This window comes from Mastigoproctus giganteus, chromosome 4 (genome assembly GCF_048544385.1).
Source record: "Mastigoproctus giganteus isolate SK-2022 chromosome 4, ASM4854438v1, whole genome shotgun sequence".
NCBI lineage: Eukaryota > Metazoa > Arthropoda > Arachnida > Uropygi > Thelyphonidae > Mastigoproctus > Mastigoproctus giganteus.
In genome coordinates, this window is record NC_143578.1 from 149893754 (window position 1) to 149906413 (window position 12660).

The 12660-nt window shown below is 38.6% G+C and overlaps 1 protein-coding gene across 1 annotated transcript in view; it reads right to left on the reverse strand.

Moving 5' to 3' along the window:
* LOC150087120 (twitchin-like) overlaps nucleotides 1-12660 on the reverse strand; it is a 3511780-nt gene that overhangs the window by 2542977 nt on the left and 956143 nt on the right.

Consider the following 12660-nt stretch of genomic DNA (forward strand, 5'->3'; position numbering starts at 1 on the left):
ACTTAGTCACAAAGGAAAGATATGATGTGAGATTTTACTTTCCTTAATAAAGCTAGAAACTATATAGCAACAAATATACAGTTACAAAATGTGAAACATGTTTGATAAAATGTGCTTGCAAGAAACTCAGCATCCAGGTAGAACACTATCTACCCATAAGCAAAGAAGCGATATTAGACAATCTCAACTGGATAAGTACCATCTCACTAATACTTCGGAATACTCAATAACTTTACAAAATAAAGTTTACTGCAGAAAAGTGTATTTATATTTCATTCTTGCTCTTAACTCATGGTATGCAAATGAATACACAGAGAATTAAAAAAAAAAAAAAAACATTCCTAACATTCCAACAGTTATAATAAAGATCTTCTTATACCCAGTACTTTATTTACGGTATAGTCAGTAGTTACGCACATCACTCTTAGAACTGCTTTTGTGTATTGGTGATACATTGGAACTTCTCTAATTCAAAGGAATTTCTCCTCAGTCCAGGGGATGCTCTCATAATTAACCTTAATGGTTTGATGTGTGGATTTCTGTTTGTGGGATACTAGTTGTTTAGATTTTACAAATAATTGGATAACAGTCTCTATTTAGCAGATTTTCTAAGACTGACCACTGATTATGTGGAAACAATGATGAAGTGCAGATTGTCAGGTCCAAAGCTATGGCTGTACCAGTGGAGACATGGATATCAACAAAAGTATTCAGCGATTTTAGATTGTTTGTCAAGAAGTGATTCAATAAGTTTATTTCATCTATCTGAATGTGGGGAGCCTCATAGTGGATGGTGTGCATTAAATCCTAATAAGAAAAAAGTGGAAGTAATCCTAGCCTTCCTTTGGCTAGGATTACTTCCACCTTTCTGATTACACAGAAGCTGGAGGTCCATAACTGTGGTTCAGGTTTTATTTAAAGGAGCTTATTATATGATTGAGCTTGCCATAGAAGTGTCCATTGTTCCTTACATATTCTTCGTACATCAGATCTGTAGGTAAGATATTGGAATGCAATAATGTGACATGGCTATATAAGATAGATATTTAGCAGCACTGTCTGCACATTCATTTCTTAGGATAGCATAAACTTACTTCTTATATGCTTTATTAAAGGATGGGTAGACAAGGAGGTATTCTGTAAGGCTAACAGGGCACTCTGCTGTTGTTATTTGGCTTTTAGGAGCATTAGCAACTAGGCCATATTGCTCCGGGGATATGCGGTGGTCATTCCCTGACCTTTCCGCATCCTCCGTATTTGGTGGATCATGGGCCCGAACCCTGGTCTAATCAAGAAGCGTGTGCTACGCACTGCTGCTCCTGCCCACCTGGCTACAGAAGCGCCAGGGTACTCTGCAAGTCAGTACATATTATACTTTTTGGATGGACAGATGGATGATATTTTCTAGTGCATGCTTGATGGTGCATAATTGAGCTGTACAGCTGCTGCATTCAGTGGAAAGTGATACAGGGACAAAGTTATAGGAGAAGTCAGCTGCGGCACCCACTCCACTGTTATACTTTGACCCATCAGCATATATTTTTTAAAATGAAGATAATTTTGTGTGTGTACAATATAAAGTTGACATTTGCAAAGGAATATTCCCCCCAGTTTATGAAATGAAATAATTGTCACAGGATGGTGTAACAGAGGACCATAGGGGATCTGAACTGTTTGGATCTTGGAGTACTTTGTCAAGGTGTATATTTCAAGCTTGTGTTAGTACTTGCAAACCAATACCAGTAGGCTGACTCACCCTGGGTTTATTTCTATACCACATTGTAAACTATGGATTGCTAAGTATCGACCCCAAGGGCTCACATCTGGTGAGTATGGGCTTGGCACACCCAGGGTCCTGAGCTGGATATCATCATTCTTCTTTTTCTTGGTGATTCCCTTTTACTTCTGACCCTTGTTCTCTCTCTCTTTCTCCCCCCCAGGGTTAAAAATAAATTTTTTTTTGGCTGGTGCAGTATAAGCCTCAGGCTTCCTTGCACCATATGGCTAATGATAATAATAATAATAATAATAATCTGAAATGGGATGTGCAGGCAGGCTTTCAATTTCAGCTGCATTGTTCGGAAGTAATATCTTTCTCTTGATACTGAGAAGTTTGTGGGCCTCATATGAAGAATTTGTACTGGTGATGTTCTTTAGTTTCTACAGCAATGATGAAAGTAGAATGTTGGATAAGACAAAGACATGCAGGCACACTTGCCTTAGAAGAATCATATACCAGGGCACCATAATCTCAGTGAGATATAATTAGAGAGGGATATACAAATGAAGTACGGCCTCCGTAGCAGAGTGTTCAGGAGTGGGAGTGCAGTAGCATACGCTCTTTGAGTAGACGTGGTTCAAGCCCTTGACTGCTGAATACAGTCAATCTGCCAACCCGCACTGGACCAGCATGGCAGATTGTGGTCCATTTCCCTCAGCATGAATTGTTGAGGAGGCTTCCATCCTGCAGTGGATTGATAATGGCTGCACTTTTCTTTTTTTCTCCAAGTGAAGTAAGGTGTACCAATCTCACCCCAAGTTGTAGAAGAAATAATTCTGAATAGGTTCATTTTTTTTGTCAAGTTGTCCATAGATGCTTAACATATTCTAAGAAGTTCAACTTACTATCGAAAATTAGACTATTTAAAGAGATTAATGCTCTATTCACAACTGAGATAGGATGGTTTGTTAAGCATTGATCAGGATAAATCTTCTGTTTGTTACAAAAGTAAATGATGCTAGATTTCTGTTAAGATAGTCAGTACCCATTCTGTGCCATCCAAAGCTCAATATTATTAATTGAGATTTCAAGTTGCCTTTCAATGAAGTTCATATTCTGAGAATTATGAGAAACATTCGGATCTTCGGTATAGAGATTCTGAAGGTATTCAGAATATTTTTGGTCATATTTATTCTAATTGCAAATAGGTAGCACTGAGAACAGTGCTTCCTTCCTCTTGTATATAGATTTGTGAGAGGACTTGCCAATAGCAAACTTGAAAGGATCTATGCTGAAGGAAGTTTTGTATGAAGTATAGTAAGCAACCTCTCAGGTGAAGGGAATGGATATCTCTTAAGATAGCAAAATGCCATGTGGTGTTAAAAGCTTTTGATATGTTAAGGCATGCCATGACAAGATGCTCTTTTGGATAAATGCATTTCTGATGTTTAATTCAGCTTTGATCATGAGATCCCGGGATAACAACAACTACCGGGATCCCGGTAGTTGTTGGTGACTCTATTGTCAGGGAAACGGGAAACATGCTTTGTAAAAGGATAGGTGGAACAGGACCAGGGTATGTCTGCCAGGGGCAAAGGTGATGACGTTGTAGAGCGGATATCATCTTTTAAGGGCACAAAAGGTGATATAGTTCTACACGTTGGCACTAATGATATTAAGAGTAGGAGACCGGCGGAATTACTTAACAAGTACAGGTCACTGTTGAAAAAAAGCCGTGAATTAGGGTTGAATTTGAAAGTGTCTGCAATTCTGCCCAGACACGATAGGAGGGAGTATATGATGAGAGCCCTGTCGATCAATTCGGCCCTGGAAGGATTGTGCAAGGCTCAAGGGGTAGAATTTTTTTCAGCCTGGTCTGTACTTGTTAACAGGAGAGACTGCTTCTACAGGGATGGGATACACTTAAATAGAAAGGGTGCAAGAATGTTTGCTGATGCTATCGAGGCAGTGTTAGGTGGGTCGGAAAACTGCTAGATTGGGGGGATACAAGGACTAATAGATTAACAGTAGCCACTGGCAGAGGTGAAAGTGATTCTTGCACTGCTTCTATTGGAATGAGCCGCAGCCTTGAAAATAAGATGCAGGATAGTTCAGAGGCTGCTAGGAATCATTGGGGTACAAATAAACACATAGGTTGTGTTAGGGTAGCTAAGAAAAAGAACAGGTGCATGTATACTTGCGTGTACACCAATGCTAGGAGTTTAGTAAATAAATTTGATGAATTTGAGGTATTGCTCAAAACATCAAAGGCAGATATTTTGGGGATTTCAGAGACGTGGTGTCACACAGATATAAGGAATGCAGAACTGGAATTTGGGGAGTACAATGTCTACAGAAAGGATAGACAGGGTAGGAAGGGAGGAGGGGTTAAGCTATTAGTTAAGAAATACATAAAATCCAAGGAAGTGAAGCCAGTCGACATTGCTGGACAGGGTCGAGTCAGTTTGGTGTGACATAAGCATTGGGAGATCAAAATTGAGAGTAGGAGTGTGCTATAGGCCTAATGACTCTGATGAGTATAATAAGAAACTGTACGGGGAAATAGAGTGGGCCAGTAAATCAGAGAGTCTTATAATGAGGGATTTTACTTTCCCAGATATTGACTGGAATTTGGGGGATGGTCACTCACACACTAGCAAGGCTTTTGTGGATTTTTTGGATGATTGTTTTCTACATAAGCATGTTCGGGAGGCAACTAGAGGGAGTAATACTCTTGATTTGATTATCAGTAACCGGCCTCCGTAGCCGAGTGGGCAGGAGCGGGAGTGCAGTAGCACACGCTCTTTGAGTAGACCGGGGTTCAAGCCCCTGACTGCTGAATACGGTCGATCTGCCAACCCGCACTGGACCAGTGTGGCAGCTTATGGTCCATTTCCCTCAGCATGAATTGTTGAGGAGGCTTCCATCCTGCAGTGGGTTGATAATGGCTGCACTTTACTTTTTTTTTTTAGTGATTCTTCATGCATTAAGAATCTGCAGGTAAATGAACAACTAGGTGGCAGTGATCACAGTGTGCTGAAGTGGGATTTACTCAAAGAGGTAACTACCATTAGGGGTAAAGGGAAGGGTTATTGCTTTCGTAAAGGCAACTACGATGGACTGAGACAGTATTTAAATTCTATACAGTGGGACCAACTGATGATGTTACCAACAGCAAATTCAAATGGGAAGCATTCAAAGAACTTATCTTGGAAGCTACTAGGCTTTACATACCAACTAAGAAATTTTGTTCAAGGTTTAGGCCTAAGTGTATGTCAGATGAACTAATGAGACATATGGCAGAGAAGAAAAATGCATGGGATACATACAAATTAACACGTGACACAGAAGCCTATGATACATACAAGTTGATCTGTAACCAAGTTACAAAGGAGGTTGGGCAGGCGAAGGCAGATTACGAGAAATCTTTGGCAAGGGATGCAAAGAAAAACAGCAAAGAGTTCTTTACTTATTTAAACTCTAGAAGAAAGGGGATGAATCAGATTGGTCCACTTGATATCGATGGGTCAACTGTTGATGATCCTGCTCAGGTAGCTAACAAACTGAATGAATATTTTGCATCGACATTCACACACGAGGAGTTATTCAGCGAGGGGAATGCCAGAGGTGTATTCAACTCTGGCAGTAAGCTAGAGAATCTTGTAATAACTGAGAGTAAAGTGGAGGAGAAATTGTTGAAGATAAATACAAGAAAGGCACCTGGGGTGGATGGGATCTATCCAGTTATATTAAAGGAAGCAGCAAAGGAAGTAAGCAAACCCTTAGCCATAATTATGAGAGCTTCCTTGGACTCAGAGGAAGTACCCATGGACTGGAGATGTGCAAATGTAACCCCAATTCACAAAGGAGGATCAAAGGGCGACACAAATAATTATAGACCTGTTAGTTTAACTTCTGTTCCTGGAAAATTAATGAAGGCACTGGTTAAAGAAGCACTGCAGGATCATCTAGACAAGACTTCAGTCATAGCTCAGACACATCATGGTTTTGTTAAGGGGAAGTCTTGCCTGACCAATTTGATTGGATACTATGATGCAGTCACAAAAGAACTGGATGCAGGGAATAACTTTGATATTATATACTTGGATCTTAGAAAGGCTTTTGATACTGTTGCACATGGAAGACTGCTGCACAAATTGGAGCAGTGTGCCATTGGAGGCAAATTGCTGCTATGGATAAAGGGGTGGTTGAGGGGGAGAAGACTGAGAGTGGTAATCAATGGACACTGCTCATCGTGGACTAATGTTATTAGTGGAGTCCCTCGTGGTTCAGTATTGGGTCCATTATTGTTTTCTGTATTTATAAATGATATTGATGGTGGTATATCAAGCTTAATGTCCAAGTTTGCAGACAATACGATGGTTGGCAGGGTTGTCAAGGACACTACTGACACTATGCTGCTGCAACAGGATCTGGAAAGGTTGAGCAGATGGTCTTCGAGGTGGCAAATGAAGTTTAACATTGACAAATGTAGAGTACTACATATGGGAAACAGCAACCCCAGAGCAACGTATCAACTCTGTGGTACTACACTGACAGTGGTAGAGAATGAAAGGGACCTGGGGGTGGTTGTGCAGGCAGATATGAAGTTTTCTCAGCCGTGCAGACGGGCTGCAAGAGTAGCTCATGGTGTATTGTCAATGATATATAGGGATTTTTCTAGCAGGGATAAGGAGGTGATTATTCCCTTGTATAAGGCAATGGTCAGACCACACCTAGAGTACTGTATACAGGACTGGAGGCCTCATTTCAAGAAGGAAGTAGAGATGCTGGAACGAGTACAGAGAAGGGCAACAAGATTAGTGAATGGAACAAAGGGGTGCTCTTACGAAGAAAGGCTTAAGTTTTGCAAATTACAGTGTCTGGTGACTAGGCACCAGCGTGGTGATCTGATAGAGGTGTATAAGGCCTTGAAAGGTTTGAGCATGCTCAATGCTGATGGGATTCTTCCTCTTGCTCAGAATAATCACCTGAGAGGCCATAAATTCAAATTGAGAAAAGACAGATGTAGGATAGACGTGAGGAAATTTGCCTTTAGCCAGCGGGTGGTTGGTTGGTGGAATAAACTTCCATCCCTTGTCGTGGAAGTTGATAGCCTAAATAAGTTTAAGGCTCAGCTGGACGGGTATTTCGAACGAACAGAATGGTGAAGTGGAAGTGGTTATTTTTATTTATTTAATTTTTTTTTTTTATTTATTTATTTATTTATTATTTTTTTTTTTTATTTTATTATTTTTTTTTTTTGGCTGATGCTGCATAAGCTTGCTTTCTTGCTTTAAATGCCTCTGCTAATGCTAATGCTAACCAATTTTTCCTGAAACAATATTGATTATCAGAGATTAGATTTTGGGACTCGAGATACCAAGTCTTTTTCTAGGATTTTTATTGAAGCAGCTCTTAAGAGAAATGAGTCTATAGTTATGAGGAATAGAGTAATCTTTCCCTGGTTTGGGAATTTCTGGTACATAGCAGTGATGGTAGGAACTGAGGAATGACTGTTCAATGAAGATGTGATTGTAGAAGGTCAGCAGTGAGGACAATGATTTATTATCTAAGGTATTGGATCATTATTTTTGATCATCATATAAATGCCTGGGATGCATATAAATTAAATACGGCAACATAGAAGCTCATGGTAGATATAAAGCTCCTGCAAAAGGATAAGTTTTTTTGGAAATTTTTACTGTGTTCTCAATAATTAAGATATTAAATTGTGTTTTACAAATAGATTAAATAGGTTTAGTAGCATCCGTTAGCTTAATTTTTAAATTTAGCTGGTGTTTATGTAAGTTATGACTCACTGCTCATACCACTATAGTATCAGTGTTTTAGTTCGAATATCATAGCATGCAACAAGCAGTGCAGAAGAATAGTAGGGTTTTAAATGAGATAAATAAGTAGTTTGAAGGTTTTAATCACTTGTTGGGCATATATCTTTTGTATTCAGCTAAAGATATAACTAATTTAACATAGTGATCATCACAGTATAGCGTAACTTGATAGTGTATATCTCGAACTTGATAATGCAGGGCAGTGGTGTCCAGCCTTTCCCGTATGGAGAGTTAGATTTGTTTCACGGGCTGCACTGAGTGATTCGAGAAAAATTAGTATGCTACATTTTCAATGAAGTGTACTGCACATACACTTTTTTTGCATGGCTACCAAGGAAAAGAAGGAGTACAATAATAGGAGTCAGGGCAACATTTTGATAGCACAACATATATACAGTCGCTTCCAGTCGGGCATATGTATATTAGATACAAAAAAACAGATAAAATAAACAGAATTCATGACGCCAACTCGTGGCTTCATAACTTCAACACGGTCACGTATATGCCACACCAGCAACATAGTCTTTTAAATTCATTTATTTCCACTTATTTTAGTATTGAATGCTCATGGTTCAAATAAGTAAACAACTTTCAAGAATTTGAGCTGCTGGTCACGACATCAAAGGCGGATATAGTTGGGATATCGGAGACGTGGTGTCACACAGACATAAGGAATGCAGAATTGGAATTTGGGGAGTAAAATCTGTACAGAAAGGATAGACAGGACAGAAGGGAGGAGAGTTTATGCTGTTAGTCAAGAAACACATAAAATCTAAGGCAGTGGCATCCAGCTGATGTTGTTGACCAATGGAATGTTGAGTAAATTTGGTGTGACATAAGCACTGGGAAAGCAAAAATGAGGGTAGGAGTGTGTTCTAAGCCTAATGATGCTGATTAGCACACAGAAAAACTGTACAGAGAAATAGAGCAGGCCAGTAAATCAGAATGTTTTGTAATGGAGGATTTTAACTTCCAAAAATATTGACTGCAACTCGTGGGTTGGTCACTTGCACACAAGCAAGACTTTTGTGGATTTATTGGATGACTGTTTTCTGCAGTAGCATGTTCAAGAGGCAACCAGGGGGAATAACACTCTTGATCTGATTATCAGCAGTGATTATTGATGAATTAAGGATTTGCAGATAAAGGAACTACTAGGTGACAGTGATCACAGTGTACTGATGTGGAATTTACTTAAAGATGTAACTATCATCAAGGGTAAAAGAAAGAGTTTTTTCTTTCGTAAAGATGACTACAATGGTTTGAGACAGTTTTTAAATTCTATACGGTGGGATCAACTGATGATGTTAAAACAGCAAATTTTAAATGGGAAGCATTCAAGGAATTAATCTTAGAAGCTATTAGGCTTTTTATACCAACTAACAAATATTGTTCAAGGTTTAGGCCTAAATGGATGTCAGATAAACTAATGAGACTCGTGGCAGAGAAGAACAATGCATGGGATGCACATAAATTATCAGGAGACACAGAAGCCTATGGTAGATATATGCTAGTCTATAATCAAATCACAAAGGAAGTTAGTCAAGTGAAGGCAGATTACAAGAAATCTTTAGTAAAGAATGCAAAGAAGAAAAAAAAAAAAAAAAGACTTCTTAACTTAAGTAAACACTAAAAGCAAGAGGATGAATCAACTTAGTCCACTTGATATCGATGATTTGACTGTTTCAGGTTTGACTGATGGTTTGACTGTTTGAGATTCTGCTCAGGTAGCTGATAAAGTCAATGAGTATTTTGTATCTACATTCACACGTTATAAATTCTGAATGGAAATGGAGGCTAGAAGCTTATTAAGCTCTAACAGACAGCTAAATGAACGTGTAATAACTGAGAGGAAATAGGAAAAGAAATTATTGAAGTTAAACATAAGAAAGGCACCTGGGGTGGATGGAATCTATCCAGTTATATTAAAGGAGGCAGCAAAGGAAGTAAGCAAAACCTTAGCCATGATTATGAGCAACCTTGGACTCAGGGAAGATCCCCATGGACTGGAGATTTGTAATTGCACCCCCAATTCACAAAGGGGGATCAATGGATGACACAAGTAATTACAGACCTGTTAGTTTAACTTTTTTTTTTTTTATTTAAAATTTAAATCGAGAAAGGAGTTCGACAAGGAGACACAATATCTCCGAAGCTGTTTACTACTGCCCTTGAGGAAGCTTTCAGAAGATTAGACTGGTCGCAGAAAGGAGTCAATGTGAACGGAGAGTACCTAAACTATTTACAATTTGCAGATGACATTGTGGTCATAAGCCACGATCCCAAAGAATTAGAGGAAAATCTTAATCAGTTATGCACAGTTAGTAAGGATTTTGGACTAAAGATGAATATGGTTAAAACAAAAGTAATGATGAACAAGTATGCCATGGAAAGGGAAATAATGATTGAAGGAGCAGTAATTGAAAAGGTGGAGTCATATACTTCTCTGGGACAAGTTATTAGCTGTAATAATGATAAATGGCTGGAAGTCAAGAGAAGAATAAATTTTGGGTGGATAGCATTCAGGAAATATAGTCACATACTGAAGAGCAATATCCCAGTTTGTCTGAAACGTAAAATAATGAACCAATGTATACTCCCCACCATGACTTATGGAAGTAAAACTTGGGTACTCACCAAAAGAATGGAAGAGAAGCTGAGAACTACACAGCGAAGAATGGAACAAATTATATTGGGAATCAGACTGTTAGATAAGAAGAGAAATACATGGATTAGGCAGCAAACTCAAGTAAAGGACATTCTTATCAAAACTAAAGAACTAAAATGGTCTTGGGCAGGACACATAGCTCGAAGACATGATGACAGATGGACTAAGAAAATAACAGAATGGTACCCAAGAGGAGCTAGAAGAAAACTTGGAAGACAAAGGCGGAGATGGATAGATGAAATTCATGAGTTTTTGGGTAGTAAATGGATGGCCAGTGCTCAAAACAGAAGGAACTGGAAAGTTTCTGGAGAGGCCTTCATCCTGCAGTGGATTGAAAATGGCTGATGATGATAGTTTAACTTCTGTTCGGTGAAAATAGTGGAGTCTGGTTAAAGAAGCACTGCAGGATCATCTAGACATGATTGCAGTTATAGTTCAGATACAGTATGGGTTTGTTAAGGGGAAGTCTTGTCTGACCAATTTTATTAGATATTATCATGTGATCACAAAGGAAAAATAATTCAAAATAATGCAAAACATAATTTTGATCTCATATACATGGATTTCAGGGAAGCTATAGATTCTGTTGCATACAGAAGATAACTCTACAAATACGAGGAGTATGGCATTAAGGACAAGTTGCTGCAAAAGATAACGGGATGGTTGAGTGGAAGACAGTAGACAGTGGTAATAAATGACCACTGCTCTATGTGGAGTAATGTTATTAGAGGAGTCCCCCAGCATTCAGTGCTGGGCCCATTTTTGTTTTTTGTATTTATCAATGTTATTGATGAGGGTATATCTGGCTTAATGTCCAAGTTTGTGGATGATACAAAGGTTGGCTGGGTTATTAATGACAGTATGCTACCGCAACAGGATCTAGAAAAGTTGAGCAGATGAGCTGAGATGGCAACTGAAGTTTAACATTGACAAATGGAAAGTGGTCCATGGGTAGCAGTAACCCCAGAGTAACATACCAAATTTGCATATCTGACTGTTGAATTATCTGGGGGTAATTGTGCAATCAGATAGGACATTTTCTGAGCAGTGAGATAGGATGCAAGAGTAGCTCATGGGGTCTTGTCAAAGATATACAGGAATTTTACCAGCAGGGATAAGTAGGTGATTAGCATTAGCATTAGTAGAGGCATATGATGCAAAAAAGGAAGATTATGCAGCATCAGCCAAAGGAAAAAAAAAAAAAAAAAAAAACACTTCCACTTCACCCCTCCGTTTGTTCGAAATACCTGTCCAGTTACATTTTCAAAGAGCTGAATGTGGCTTGCGAGCCACAGTGCTGACCCCTACCCTGGGGCATTCACAATCACTGTAAGAGCAAAAAGCACCTGCCTATTCCTGATAAAAAGTGGAAAGGATAATGGAGGAAATTTGCCATTTAGTTGGTTTTTTTCCCCTCCATATTACATCAGCATCTTAGATCAGTATGTTTATTAATGATGTTGAATTTGAACCCAAGACTCTGTCTTGGGTTCGATTTGGCCAATCGACATTTGCCATATCTTACACCTTTGATCAGAACTATCAGAGGTAAGAAGTATGGAAAGATCAAAGGTGCAGCAAATACCATGGCAAGATTTGATCAGAACTATCCGGATGTAAGAGAGAGCAGAAGTATGGAAAGATCAAAGTTGCAGCAAATACCATAGGAAGATGCAAGAAATACTGGCAACTATTTGGACATGATGAAAGATTTCCACTATTAGTGTTTTCAAAATAGTTGAGATTTATTTATAACTTGTTTACAAATCCTGTGAGGATTGCAGGGAGAAAATGAAACTGATATCTGGATACATGCCAATTTCAACAAGCTATATACTTATCCTAGATGGTCTCACCACATTTAAAAAAAAAAAAACGATGGTTTAGGATGGAATGAGGAATAAAAGATTTCATCCTTAGATGAACAATGGCAGTGATGCAATCTGAGCAGATACTGAGATCATTTGAAATAGTAGTCCAACCAAGGAAGAGACAAAGTAAAATCATACAGATCATCCCACTATTCTTTTAATCCTAAATGACACAAGACTGAGAATGTCATGCAGTGTAAGCTCCATTGAAGATGAGGCCATATCCCGAATTTTGATCAGAGGTAGTACCTAGAGAATAACTAATAAATACCTTGATCTCTTCTTTACAACAGCCCTTTAACAGTGTTTTAAAGGATGTTGTAAGGAAAAGATCAAGAGTGTTAAAGTAGGGTTAGGATCATCTGGTATTCTATTAGGTAAATGAACAAACTGTGTAAAGCAATCATTAACCCTCTGATGGCACACAAATCAGCAAATTTTATTAACAAAATTTGTTAAAGACTCTAAACTATTTAAGGGCAAAGGCCTCATGCTACAAGGTAGAATGACTATCATGTAGGTTAGTGCAAACGCATAATTTTAACATAG